Source organism: Leguminivora glycinivorella, chromosome 26, assembly GCF_023078275.1.
Source record: "Leguminivora glycinivorella isolate SPB_JAAS2020 chromosome 26, LegGlyc_1.1, whole genome shotgun sequence".
NCBI lineage: Eukaryota > Metazoa > Arthropoda > Insecta > Lepidoptera > Tortricidae > Leguminivora > Leguminivora glycinivorella.
In genome coordinates this window covers 4,227,711-4,241,547 of record NC_062996.1, presented here as the reverse complement: position 1 = coordinate 4,241,547, position 13,837 = coordinate 4,227,711, and the positions used below count along the sequence as shown (strand labels likewise).

Genomic DNA, 13,837 nt, shown 5'->3' with positions numbered 1-13,837 from the left:
GAGAGACGGCCGCTCCATACAAACTACAAACGTGCCTAGTGCCCATTTTTCTCTTTGCAAGGAAAATGTTGTTGCAGATTTTGGTGTATTAACTATGTCTACGATTGTCTACTTATTTTTATAACGAAAAACATACTTACTTCATAGACACAACTGTTAAACACTTCTAATTCTGATAATGATGCGTTCTTGTTATCCCTCATTGGGGATATAGGGCTATCAGGAGAATTCGCCTACTATGCGGCCACTTCTAGCTCCTACAGTAGAGTTCAATTACATCTACACACGCGAACTAAAGTACATATATTATCTTCTGGGCGAGCTCACTCTATCGTAGGACACGTCTTTGCCTTTGCCTAGTCTGTGGCCAAGAGTAAGCCCATTTATAAAAAAAAGAATACAACTCTAACATTATGGACATAAAAACGTGTTAGTCGTGTGATTCTGACCATAGCCCACTGCTTTGATGTTCGCGAAATGCCGCATTTTAAATGCCTACAAAATTCTAACAAAGAAACGAGCCGCACGTGCGCGGCGTCCGGCGATAGGGTTACCTATGAATTAAAACGATTTAATCCTCAGATAAACTGTTATTATATTCAAGACTTGGGTAGTTTCTAGGTATATACATGTACAGTATTTATATATTTTTGTTGAAGTCCCAACATCACCAGCTTTATTGAATTTTTCCGTGGGACTTAATCAATAGTAGATGTCCTATTTTATTCATGATGTTTATTTAACTAAGCATTATAACAATACAAAGTGGGAACGTGAGTTCCGTGAAAACGCGCGCCACCCCTGATTAGGCCGCGAACTTGCAGCCGCCAGCATGTACTTGTAGCGCGGCGATAGAATCGCGGAGTGAGCCGCCCCTGGTATTATGTATTTCTATTTACTAAGTATCCACCAAAAACTATTAAAACCTGTGACGCCAATCGGCAAAAAACCGAAATGTAACAATTAAATACGGTCTCTTCGGGCTTTTACCGCCGCTGGTTGGCTAAATCCTAGGTTTTACTTCGGATTGGTAATTATTGGGTCATTCATGCGGTCGCGATTGTGGTGCGTCGGTTCTTCGGATTGAGATAACAACTCGATGCTGTGGGCCACGATAACTTGGTAGAGTAATCTAAGGCCCGCGCCGGACTCTAACTCGATGCGTCGGTTGCGCGATTTGTCTGTCATGCCTGATGATTGCACTCTATTCCCAGGTTAGTGATCGATCTAGCATGCCTAATAAGATTTAGGAGGTCTCGAATAGGTAAGTGATCCAAAGTCGCCAATTGGTCTTTAGACTGTTCATAACCGACGGATCTGCTTTTACCGATAAAACCTAGGTTTTGCCGTGCTATGGGCTTTTACAGCTGCAGTAAGAACGTGGTTTTCGCGGCGCATTGGGGTGCTGGATTAACGATTAACGGACTCGATGAAATTTAACGGAAGTTAACGAATCCGTTAACATTTTTAAAGTTAACTTGTTAATCCGTTAATCGAAATGTTAACTTCGTTAATTAACGATTAACGGATTAACGAGTTAATGCCCAGCTATGATTCTGACCATAGGTACTCTTATACTTATTATAATACAATTTTAATTGATGTAATTTTTATTTTTGTCCATTTGCAAAATAAAGGACACCCAGCACCCTCGCCGCTACATGTGTACATCAGAGGCATTAGCTGTGGGTTCGATGTTCAATAATGTTAAATATCCATGGAGGAAAATGAGGCTAACGTGTATGGTCGGCGATATAGCTTGAGTCCTCGATCCACTCTCGTAACGGAATGGACTGGTTGTTGATGACTTTATAATTGCGATTTTCTAATTGATGGAAAAGTTCACGGGCGAAATAGTTTAGCGAATTCTCTATCTAATGTTCAGTTTTATGCAAAATTCATTGATTGTATAAATAAATTTTAGGATATTCTCACGGTAAGCTCAAGAAGGATTACCAAATTTATAAAAGAGAAAGAATAGCTAAGGATTGATATAAAGCCTGAACAAAATATTGTAAAAAGGAATATCAATACAAAGAAAACTATGTTTTTAATATTGTTGACTATGATGACATTATTTGAGTTAACTTTAACTCAGCATACGCCTCCTAAAGATCAGGAACTATATTGCTCCGTGATGGAAAAATTGGGAAGAATCTCAGGAAGTTTAAAAAAAAAGGATTTTACTGAATAACATAATTTAAATAATAAATCGTTAGGCAAGGTGCCCAGAAGGCTGGCCGCAATGCCCAGCTGGATAGCAATGCTGATCCGCTGAGTGAAATATTAGCCAGCTCTCTGGTCACCAGAAGGATCTATGAGGTGCTTAGGGGCATTTTCAGAATTTGGGACCCCCCAATTAGCGTAAGTTTTGTGACGATAATTAAGTATGGAATTTCAATAAAAATATTGTTTTTGTGTTAATTACATAAACTTTAAGCGACCTACATTCAGAATGTGAAAAAAGTTAACTTTTAGACAGATTTTATGCTTAATTGTCGTCACAAAACTGACAGCGAGTTCATTTTTGTTAACAACTTACGCTAATTGGGGGGACCCAAAATCTGAAAATGCCCTTAGATAAGTCTATCGACTCGGCTAAATTTAAATTAAAAATATAATAGATTGCTTAAAAATCAAAAAGAACAGTTGTCAGAACTCAGAAGTTGACGTTGCTTCCGCAAATATGACGATGCGATGACGTAGACCATACAACTAAAGTGGACTTTAAACATCTTATGGGTACAATCGTTGAATAGTTTACCGATTCCATTAATAAAACAAGATATCAGGTATCTGCAAGTCATACATGTTTTCGACAGTAAGTGTTAATTATTTGGCCTTCTGCAACAGCCGAACTGTGCAAACAAGTAAGTAAGACACAATCGTTTTAAGCATATGAACCAATATGTGTATGTTTACGCAGATGTATATACATAGCATATAAAGTTATTGATAGTAAGAAATAATAATTACCATATACAGCAGTGGCGGCTGGTGAAAATTTCTGCTAGGCAACATAAAAGAAACCTACAAGTAATCAATTTTAGGCAAACCTGTGGGAATCGGCTTGTATGTATCAGCCGCTGCTGATATACAGTCACCAGAAATAACATGTTATACGAGTTCGAAGGCCGAAAATATGTGACACGCTCCTAAGGCCCTACACAAACGTGGTTATTCGAACACATACAGAAAAGAAGGTATTGGTTCAGAAAATTAAGCGTTAAACGTTGGGGATGTTAGACCAGTGTGGGCCGATTTTTGAATCTCGGCCATTCGATTTCCTGAAATTCGTTCAATAATATCTCCACTACTAGCGATTTAAATTCTACTAACAGAATCGCCAGACCTTCCTCATTTTCTCAAGGATGAAACTTTGGTATAATGTGGAGTTTGTATCGACATTACTTAAATATCTGCATATTACCTGGTTCGGCCCGTAGGCCATTTTTTTTGCTAAGAAATAATTGAAGGGATGAAGAGTGACATAGACATAGGCTACTTTTTGTCTCTCTATAACCCCCCACTTCCCTAAAATGAGGGGTGCAAGTTTGTATAGAGCATTCCTCAATTTTCGAATTTACGCGAGCGAAGCCGAGGAAAAAAGCTAGTTCATAATAAAGTCATCATATCCATTAATTATGTCACACTTTTAGGGAGAGAAAGAGAGAGTCACTAACGTAATGCTCTAATTTATGGTTGACTATATACTTACGGGGAATATATTAAGGGTGCTTTCAAGAAAAACGTCAAAATAGTGTAAAATTGATAGTTTTAGTCGGTGAGTATAGTATATACTTTCCGTTGTCAAATAGATATATTTAATTCAAGTTTCAATTAAAACATATTGTTATCTTGATTCTTATCTGGCTGAGACTGGATTTTTGAAAACTAACTCACTAAATTAATTATGAATTTTTATCTGATGCACGTTTAGGAAAACCCGCGTATAACGCTGAATTAGTCGATCTTATTTGTAAAGGACAATTTTGAATACTGAAACTGGTAAATTTATAATACGTATATCCTGTACTACAATCTTCTCAGACTACATTTTTATTATAAGGTTTTGAAAAAGAGTAAATGAGACTAAGACGAATTCAATTTTTTTCAGAAATTACCTAAAATTAAGTGACAGTTTCTTTGAAAATCTACATCACATCGGAAGTTATTTTTGTACTAAATTAATCTGAAAGGTTTACTTAAATTGCTCCTACGTCTTAGTGATTATACATTTTGTATTATATATTTTTGGCAATTTTTTGAAAACGAGTCTTCACCGTCATAATTATTACCACTTCTGGACATTTTCTCAATTTTTTTTAGATCAAGTAGAAAAAGTCCTATAATATGTTATATATTTATAAACTACGCGCAAATCCCTTTAATTTGATACCACACACGGTACACATGAAAGCCCTCTTAATTGTTTTCTGCTAATTACTAGTTTGGCTTATGTGGCAAAATTACCTTAAATCGGTGTCACACTTCGATAGCGAAAAATAACAAAATCGAAAACCGAAAATCGAAATCGAGTAGTTGAAATTGGTCCCACAGTCGTAATTGTCCCACTATACCTTATAGTATAAAGATTATACCCATATCTACGCAGATAATCACTAATTTCGTACGTGATTTCTCTGCACCTTGCGCGTAATGTATACAGCCGTGACGTCAAGTGGGGTCGCAGGTCGCTCGTAGCCTACCTCGTACCTAACGCCGTGACAAATTTCATTTGACTACCGTACACGTAGTGCCGCTTCGCGAATCGAATATATAAACTTGAATCGAAGGGTGATATACTTCTGGGGGTGTACCCAGTGGCATATTTGCGACGCGAAACGCCACCGAAACGCCGCAGTAATTTAATCTGGCTCTGTCGCGCCAATACGCAAGAGCGATAAAGATAGATAGCTACGAAAGAGATATTATCGTGAGCGTTTCGTGAGCGTTTGTACATTCGGCTACGCACACTGGGATCATGATTTTACCCCTCCCCCAATAAACTTTACCCCCGCCGTGATATCCCAGTTTTATCCCCCAGGTTAGGTTACTTAGAAGACTCTGGGCTACTAAGACATGATGATATCCACTAATCCTGGTTCATTGGTTCACATAGCATAGTAGTCATGTGACTAAAAGGGTGTGCACAGACAGGCAGGTGTGCGCACTTTCATAGTAGCCCATAGACTAGATGTGAGCGACACAGATGTACGCTGGCCACGCGTACAATCTGTGTCAAATAATCCAATCTCACGCGTTTGCATCTTATCGTATGAAACGAGATTTTTTTCTTTGGACTTTTTAATATTATTTTTATTTATAAATGGGTTTACTCTTGACCACAGACTAGCCAGAGGCAAAGACGCGGCCTACGATGGAGTGAGCTCGCCCAGAAGATGCCTGGGTACGCAGCCGAATGGCACAAAGGCTCACGAAACGCTCACGAAGCGAAACACTCGTAGATATCTATCACTATCGCTCTTGCGTATTGGCGCGACAGAGCCAGACTGCCTTTCGCGGCGTTACTACTGGGCCTGTTTACCCTAGATTTGAAGGTTGCCAGATTATATGAGCGGAAGAATAGCCGCCGGCAAGGAATTCCACTCCTTTTGTTATCAGTCATGAGTCTTTTGGACTTCTTGCAACTATCGTTAAGTCACTACACCGAATACTATTGCGTAATTCTATATTCAAATGGTAACACAAATCTCATTGTTATGTTAATGTATTATTCAATGGCCGGATTCCATTACTTTTTCTACGATCATTTTTATAACAAAGCGGATTATTGGAATAAGCCGTTATTTCCTCATGAGGAAATGGATTGTAAATGAAATATACTCAATTTGAACTAAAAACATTAAATTAAGAATCGCTTGAAGTAGGTACAACGTGAATTCCGTAAGGGAGGGGGATATTGCAAACGAGAGTAATCTGAATCCTAACCTATACACCATGTTTTTTCAAAAAAATTTTTTCATCGTTTTCATAGATAATAAATGAATTTATTAGTGTGAGAGATCCTTAAGAATTACATTCAAGTTAGTGTCAAGTGATTGACAGCACATGTAAAACAAATAACACTAGGAATTGGTAAAGAAAGGCTGTCACACACGTGTTCAGTAATTATCTAAATTTTTGTAAATACTCGATAACCGTAAAAGTTAAGATGCTTGTTTCTTAGGGAAATTAATTGTATTCGATCTAAAGAACCTTCCCTTAAAGTTAACGGAATTCAATAAAAACAGGGTGTAGAACCCTAATGCAGTAAAAGCTATTATATATTCTGTGGTAAAAGTCAAAGTGACTGCTATAGCAAATAAAGCACGACACACAGCACGATACGACAGAGTTCTAGAGTGGACTAGGATTCTAATTGGTTGACTGTACGGTACCTGAAATATCATTACTCCCTTGGGAGAACGCATTTTCTGTAACTCCCCGTCTGTGTTGGTAACGGTTGTCACACACGTGTTCAGTAATTATCTTTATTTTGTTAATAACTCGATAACCGTAAGAGTTAAGGCGCTAGTTTCTTAGAGTAATTAATTGTATTTGATCTAAAGAACCTTCCCTTAAAGTTAACGGAATTCAATAAAAACAGGTTGTATACATACATATGTATAGTTTTAAAAAAGAGGACAAATGAATCCTCAAAACAAACGTCAACAATGTGACGTATCGTAAACGAAGTTGGAATAGAATAATGTTTCCTAAGTACCGTAGAAGTCAAGGCTATGTGTAATCTACATATCGCCGTTGTAATAAAGATCAAAGAATGTAAGTAGTTTTCTATGACAAAAGAATCCACATGTTTCAAATGCAACGAGGCCCATGTCCATTCCATCTAGAATCCCTATAAAATATCTACTTACATATTAATAAACGTTGATTGCACATGATTATCATTTATCACTAAGTAAGTAAATTAAATACATACTTTGAAAAAAGTTCGCCTGTTACTAAAATCATAAAATGGTACGGTGTTACGGTATCCGTGTAAATATCTTTGCAAATATCACAGACTGTGATATTTTATTTTTAAACCACCTCGGTATTTTTTTTGTAGACCAAGAAAAGTGAGACAACCATGCCTCTATTATACATACCATACATTGTATAGATGGACAGAACTCATGAATGGATTAGGCAACATTTTCCATAGTCAGAATGTATTTTTTAATTGTAATCTGATTTAGATGACTAACTCTAATAACTTTCAATAATTATGTCAACAAAGAGATCCGGATTGAATGTGAGCGGTTTCGTACTACTTCTGAATCTTCCGATCCGAATCCGATCCAAACCCGTGAGAATTTGGTCCGTATAGCCGTAAAGAGGGACATGATTGCCTTTTATATTGACCACCAACACTGGGAGAGGGTCGCAGACACAGACGTCATATATATCATATATCAACAAATTCTACTTAGCGTGTCAAATGAACTCAGTACAATCCACTGAGTTGTCCGTCTTTAATCGCAGCTTGCAGCTTTCGGGCGTCAATTTTTGTAAGTTGAAGTCAACAAAAACATTAAACATGCCTCGTTGCGTTAATATATTACGAGTATAAAAATTAATTGAACAAAGGGCCAAAATATTATGAACACTCACAGGCAAGTAACTTCAGACAAAATCTGACATATAAATAGATGAACTTGTTTCTTTTATCTAAATCTAATTCTGTGTGGAAAATATCGGATGACGGAGATCGGATAAAATGACGGAAGTCCTATGTCTTGATAAAATATTTGTTTCTTTTTCTCATTATAGTTATTATAGTTTTTCTCGTGAATGTAGAGGCAATTAGCTTCTTGCCCTCTGGTATGAAGCTTGTAGGCAAGGTCAGAAGACAGAACAATGAAATTGTTGTAGACACACTTCACAATGCACAAGCTTATACATGGTGTAACCTGAGAACCCCGAAAATATTACCAGGCATTTTTTCATACATATATTTGTACACAAGAAGTATGATTAGATTAGATTTCTTTATTTCATGATAAAAATTACACTATAAATTTGCTACATGTCAAAATTATGTTTATCTTCTCATCATGATCGTCAAAAATTACGTAATAAATTCTAAATAAAAATAATAGTGTAGTCTAGTAATATGTAAATGTTATTAGTAAATGAATTGAAAACTGGCACTAAATATGACTTTTTTGTAAAACCTAGATCTTGTTTACTAGTGTAACTTGTAACCTGTTGACAACTAAGGGTCATTTAGATATTTAGAATTTTAGACGTCACTCCGTTCTGTCATAACCTAACAAATGATTTTCTTGACTGAGTGGTTGACAGGTAGAGAATGCCTTTAAGCATTAAGTCTACCACTTGTACTTATTATTTTATGCCCAATAAGGTATAGATAGATAAATATAAGATTTTTTTTGTTTAACTCTGTAAATTAGTGTCTGTAAACTATGAAAGTTAACATCATTTCAATAAAGTTTATATGACATTTTAGTGGGAGCATTGCCACTGCCTGTCAGTTAGCAGTAGAACTAGAAAGTGACAATAACAGATCGGCCATTATCGTTCGGTGAAGCTACTCAGTAGGCGCCTTAAATTTGACCAGGAATACACTGACGTTTAAATATTTCGAGTTCCTTGCATTACACCGTGTATAGGCTTAAATTATGTGAATGGGAACAACCAGGCGCCTATTTTACTAACTTGACACATGACATGACACTGATATTTCCTGTACATTTTTGAGTCGACAAGTAATGTTACGTGTTATTGTAGTTAGTAGTTACTTAATGTACTAGTTCTAAGGGTCGGTTGCAATAAACCGTCTGTCACCGTTAAAGCGTTCGTTAACTTTTATTATATGGGAAGTTTAATAGACGTCTGCTGCGTGACGATGATGTGTCTGTCAAATGTGGTTGATGCAATTGGCCCTAATTGATGTTAATTTATCATGATAATCATTACATTAATAATGATGTTATTTAATTATTGGAAATCAGTTTCATGAATCTCATTAGGAGGAATAAGACAATTATTGAATAAAGTTGAATTGGAGAAAACATTAAGGATATCTAGAATATTCTTAGCTCTATAGTGTATAAGTACACATCGGACACTGGCGATCAAATATATGAAAGAGGCGCGTTCCTAGCACACAGTCTAAGCTCGTGTAGGTGAACACGTACCATGCTTGTATGAGTGAAACATGACAGGTCGACTGTTCGCGTTTTTGACAGGCGGTAACTGTGAGGTAACCGAGAGGGGGTGGGCGACACTTTCAGCGGGGAGCGGGAGTGGCCATACTGTACGTTAGTACTCTTTATTATACTGTGGTATAAGGGAGTAGGTTAGTAGACTTGTTAAATTTCTGGCCACTGCGCTAAACGAAGTTATACCGCTTCCTGTTTTTGTCGAACAAAAAAATAGTATACACACCTTGGCCAGTAAATAAAGAAGCATCAGATCACATGTTTGTTGACTTCGACTCCGCCTCGGCCCACATTATACATGTGATCTGAGACATTTCTTACTTTACTGACCTAGGGATATAAAAAAAAAAATATCAACATTCTTACACAGATTGACTCCACGGTAAGCTCAAGAAGGCTTGTGTTGTGGGTACTCAGACAACGATATATATAATATACAAATACTTATATACATATAAAACACCCATGACTCAGGAACAAATATCTGTGTTTATCACACAAATAAATACCCTTACCGGGATCGAACCCGGGACCGCGGCTTAGCAGGCAGGGTCACTACCCGCTAGGCCAGACCGGTCGTCAAATGTAATCTACTATTTTGGCATGTTGGATTGTAGATATGTTTGTGAATCAGATCGTACTTATTATGTTTATTTGATAAGAATGTCATCACCAATATTATCTCTTAAATATGTATTGTATGAATTGTTAAAAACAATTACACAATACAATTTCCACAGGTCTTAGGCACTGGTCCCACCGCGAGCTAGTATGAGCTTTCGGCTATAGAAACGAACAAAAGATAAGCACTCCCGTGTAAATAAAAGAGACACGGCGATGTTTATAGTTACTCGCCCAGCGGTGAGCTATCAAAATCGCCGTGTCTCTTTTATTTGCACGGGAATGCTTATCTTTTGTTCGCTTTTATAGCCGATAGCTCATAGCTTACTAGCTCGCGGTGGGACCAGTGCCTCAAAACAACAAAACTTTATTTTAATATATGTAAAATTATGAAACTTTTCGTTATTTTCTGTATTGTTTAATTAAATCAAAACGAATCATGTAAAATTTTCCATTGTTCAAAATATCTTCACTTTCTACATAATTTAAAATACGTCCTTTATACACCCTGTCAAAGTCATGTCATTCAGATGTCATAACTGTCAGCGACTAGTCAAAGTAGTCAACTCTATAATATTGATAAAAATCTTTTGACCCCAAATCCTATTTTTTATTTATACGCCCCAATTTTACGTTTAAATTCTGGGTCTAGAATTGTGTTTTTAGGATTTACTTTTTTTAAACGCCTCTCGCCTTGCGGTATATGACCTCGAATAACTCGATTTGCTAAATAATATTATTACCTACGAATAATATGTTATACAGTCTGAAGGGTTTTTAAGTCATTCATCTGCCATAAGAACCAAATTCTATTTACAGATAAAACTACAATGAAATTGTTATGGTTTTCGAGATATTGGCACTTTTTTCTTTTCTTTTCTTTACGTTTTATAAATTACAGATGTAGTGCGAAAAGATTTTCGAGAGAAAGTAGATGGCGCCACTAAAATGCCTTGTTGCCATCGATTATACTTACCTGTAGATGGCGTTAAGTGTGACTTTCGACATAGATGTATGGCTCGAAAGTGACACTTAACGCCGTCTACAAGTAATCGATGGCAACAAGGCATTTTTAGTGGCGCCATCTACTTTTTGCACGTCTTTAGGCAGTCGCATAATCTTATATTTAAGACGATACAGGAGGGGTCAATTCTCCATTCCATACAAACGCTCTCGACTATTTCCTGCCTGGTTTTTGAAGATAGAGCAATAATTTTTTCAACGCAGATTATTATTATTTTTATCTGTGTCGGACCGTTTTGATTTTTTTTATATTCTTATTTTTAAAGACGCTAGAGCCAATCAAAAATTTCCAAAAACGGCCTTAATGATTATGGCGCAAAAAAGTTCTGTTATTCAAAATTGGTAACAATTAGCCAAAAAAACTAAACGGTCCGACACAGATAATGTCATTGTTATTCAGGTTTCGTTACGATTCATTGAGTTTTGAAGGAGGAAACAGTCGAGAGCGGAACCTTGATTTTAAAGATTTTTTCGTAATATCTATTAACCGAGTTGTTGTGAATGGACAATTTTTTTTCGATAAATCTAGTTAATAACACTAGTATATTTAACTAAAATTCCCAAATTTCAAGGAGGGCTTCCATTTTAGCATTTTCGCTCCTGTAACGTCTTAATTTATGGTTTTAGGGACACTTGGTAGACGCCGGGAAGGATTATTGTCCTTTGAACTTAAACAATAATTCATAAGGCCTCCGAATCGATGAGATGTGTAGATGTATTTGCCTGCGCGTTGTTTGGTTAATAACCGGTCTGCAGACGTCAAAGCCGTATATTTAAATATCTAATGTAAGCGACAAATGGTCGTGTTCGAGCCAATACTCTTTTAGATACCTACACATTTCTAATATGAGACCAATGGTGTTTTTGGCGAAAATAACAATTTTGGCATAAAATTTAATTATTGACTGTGCTAGAGACAGAGCAAGTTCAGTTGGGAGCGATTTTTATAGCACAGACTGAAAGTGTTTAAGACGATACAGGAGGGTCAATTCTCCATACAAACGCTCTCGACTATTTCCTCCCTGGTTTTTGAAGATAGAGCAACGATTTTTTCAACACAGATTATTATTATTTTTATCTATGTCGGACCGTTTTAATTTTTTTTGATATTCTTATTTTTAAAGACGCTAGAGCCCATCAAAAACTTCTATTATAAAAACGGCCCTATTGATTATGGCTCAAAAAAGGTGTGGTATTCAAAATTGTTAACAATTAGCCAAAAAAACTAAACGGTCCGACACAGATTATTTCATTGTTATTCAGATTCTCAAATTTTGTTACGATTGATTATGTTTTGAAGAAGGAAACAGTCTAGAGCGGAACCTAGATTCTAAAGATTAATAAAATTCGCAATAATTTTTAACTGAGTTGTTCTGAATGGACAATTTTTTTTCGATAAATTAGTTAATAACACTACTATATTTAACTAAAATTCCCAAATTGAAATGGAGGCTCCTTTCTATTTTAGCATTTTCGCTCCGGTAGCGTCTTAATAAATATCATATATGGTCTTACCTTTTGGCATTAAATTGCGTTTGTACGATACGTTTTTTTTTGTAAAATAAAATTAAAATTCATAAAAAATACTACTTTCAGTTTAAAATAGCAGTCAAAGCTTTATACACATATTTTTGTCGTTATTGTTTTTATTTTAAAATTTGAATAAAAAAATCTTTTTTTTTATATCAGAAAAATAACCTTTATAGATTTTACAATGAATAACCACCAAGTTTTCTATATTAAAAAAGTAGGGGCCAGAAAAATTAAATCCACATGTAGCAATCACTTCATTCATTGTTTACTTTGTCAACTAGAAATGTATTCACATGACCTTTGACACACTTATATGTTTTGTAATTAAATTGACCGAAATATATATGTAATTTTATATCCCGTATACCGTAAACTTGGAATAAGGTCAACATATGAACTTCTAACTACATATTATAGTATTGAATTGAAGACAGGTAAATAAATCCATACTAATATTAGAAATGGGAAAGTGTGTGTGCCTGTTTGTTTGTCCGTCTTTCACGGCAAAACGGAGCGAATTGACGTGATTTTTTCAGTGGAGATACTTGAATGGACATACACACACTCGTAGGCTACTTTTTGTCTCTTTCTAACTCCCCACTTCACTGAAATGAAGTGTGGAAGTTTGTATGGACTTATGGAGCATTCCGCAATTTTCGAATTTAATGCGAGCGAAGCCACGGGCAAAAGCTAGTGTGGTGTGATTATAATCAACTTCCTCGTTCACCGGACTTAAATTACAATATGAATGAAACACCGTAGGTATTTTGTAGCAATCAATTATTATGTATTTTTCAAGTAACACTGACTTGTTGTTTCATTCAACCGGTTATCGAACATCGATTTTGCGTTTATTAATAATTCGAAAGTGACAGGCACCGGTAAAAACCAGTAAGCAATAGTCAAAAATCACAGTTAACATTCTAAATTTCCCAACATCATCGAAACGTCCAACAAAGTCTAACACAAGTAGCCTTTCGCTGCGCATCACTTACATAAATTAACATACAAATAAAAAAATAAACTAAACAACAGCACTCACTTCCTATCGTCGTGGCACGACAGTCACAAATCACTCGCGAGCGACGCGTGTTAACGCTTCGACGGTCCAGCGGCAACTGACACTTGTTCCACTGACGCGCGCACACGCAACCGACGCGTACAACTTTCCAACTTAGAACCGCTATAAATCACGCAAAACTAACGTTATTCTGATATAACTACAGAATCTTCAAGCGCTTTATACGCTGTACCGTTATCAAACCCGAGTTTCGGCTATTCGGTTGTAGAGTGAGAATCATGCTATTGATAACGTACGATAATTTGAAGAAAATTGCACCGAGTATCGTTGATAACCTTTGGTGGTTAGAGTTAGAGGTTGTAAAAGGTGAACTTTGGACGCGCTAGCCGACGTACCTAAGTGGTCGTGAATGGGGCAGGTTGCACGCACAATGCGAGGAATTGTG

General features: G+C 36.3%; 1 protein-coding gene across 1 annotated transcript in view; it reads right to left on the bottom strand.

Annotated features, from left to right (window-relative positions):
- Positions 1-13,565, bottom strand: part of LOC125240103 (ATP-citrate synthase) — a 62,251-nt gene extending 48,686 nt beyond the window's left edge. Inside the window, 1 exon segment of the mRNA XM_048147949.1 lies at positions 13,414-13,565. The gene's annotated coding sequence lies outside the window, so the exon portion shown is untranslated.
- Between the last annotated feature and the right edge of the window lie 272 nt (positions 13,566-13,837).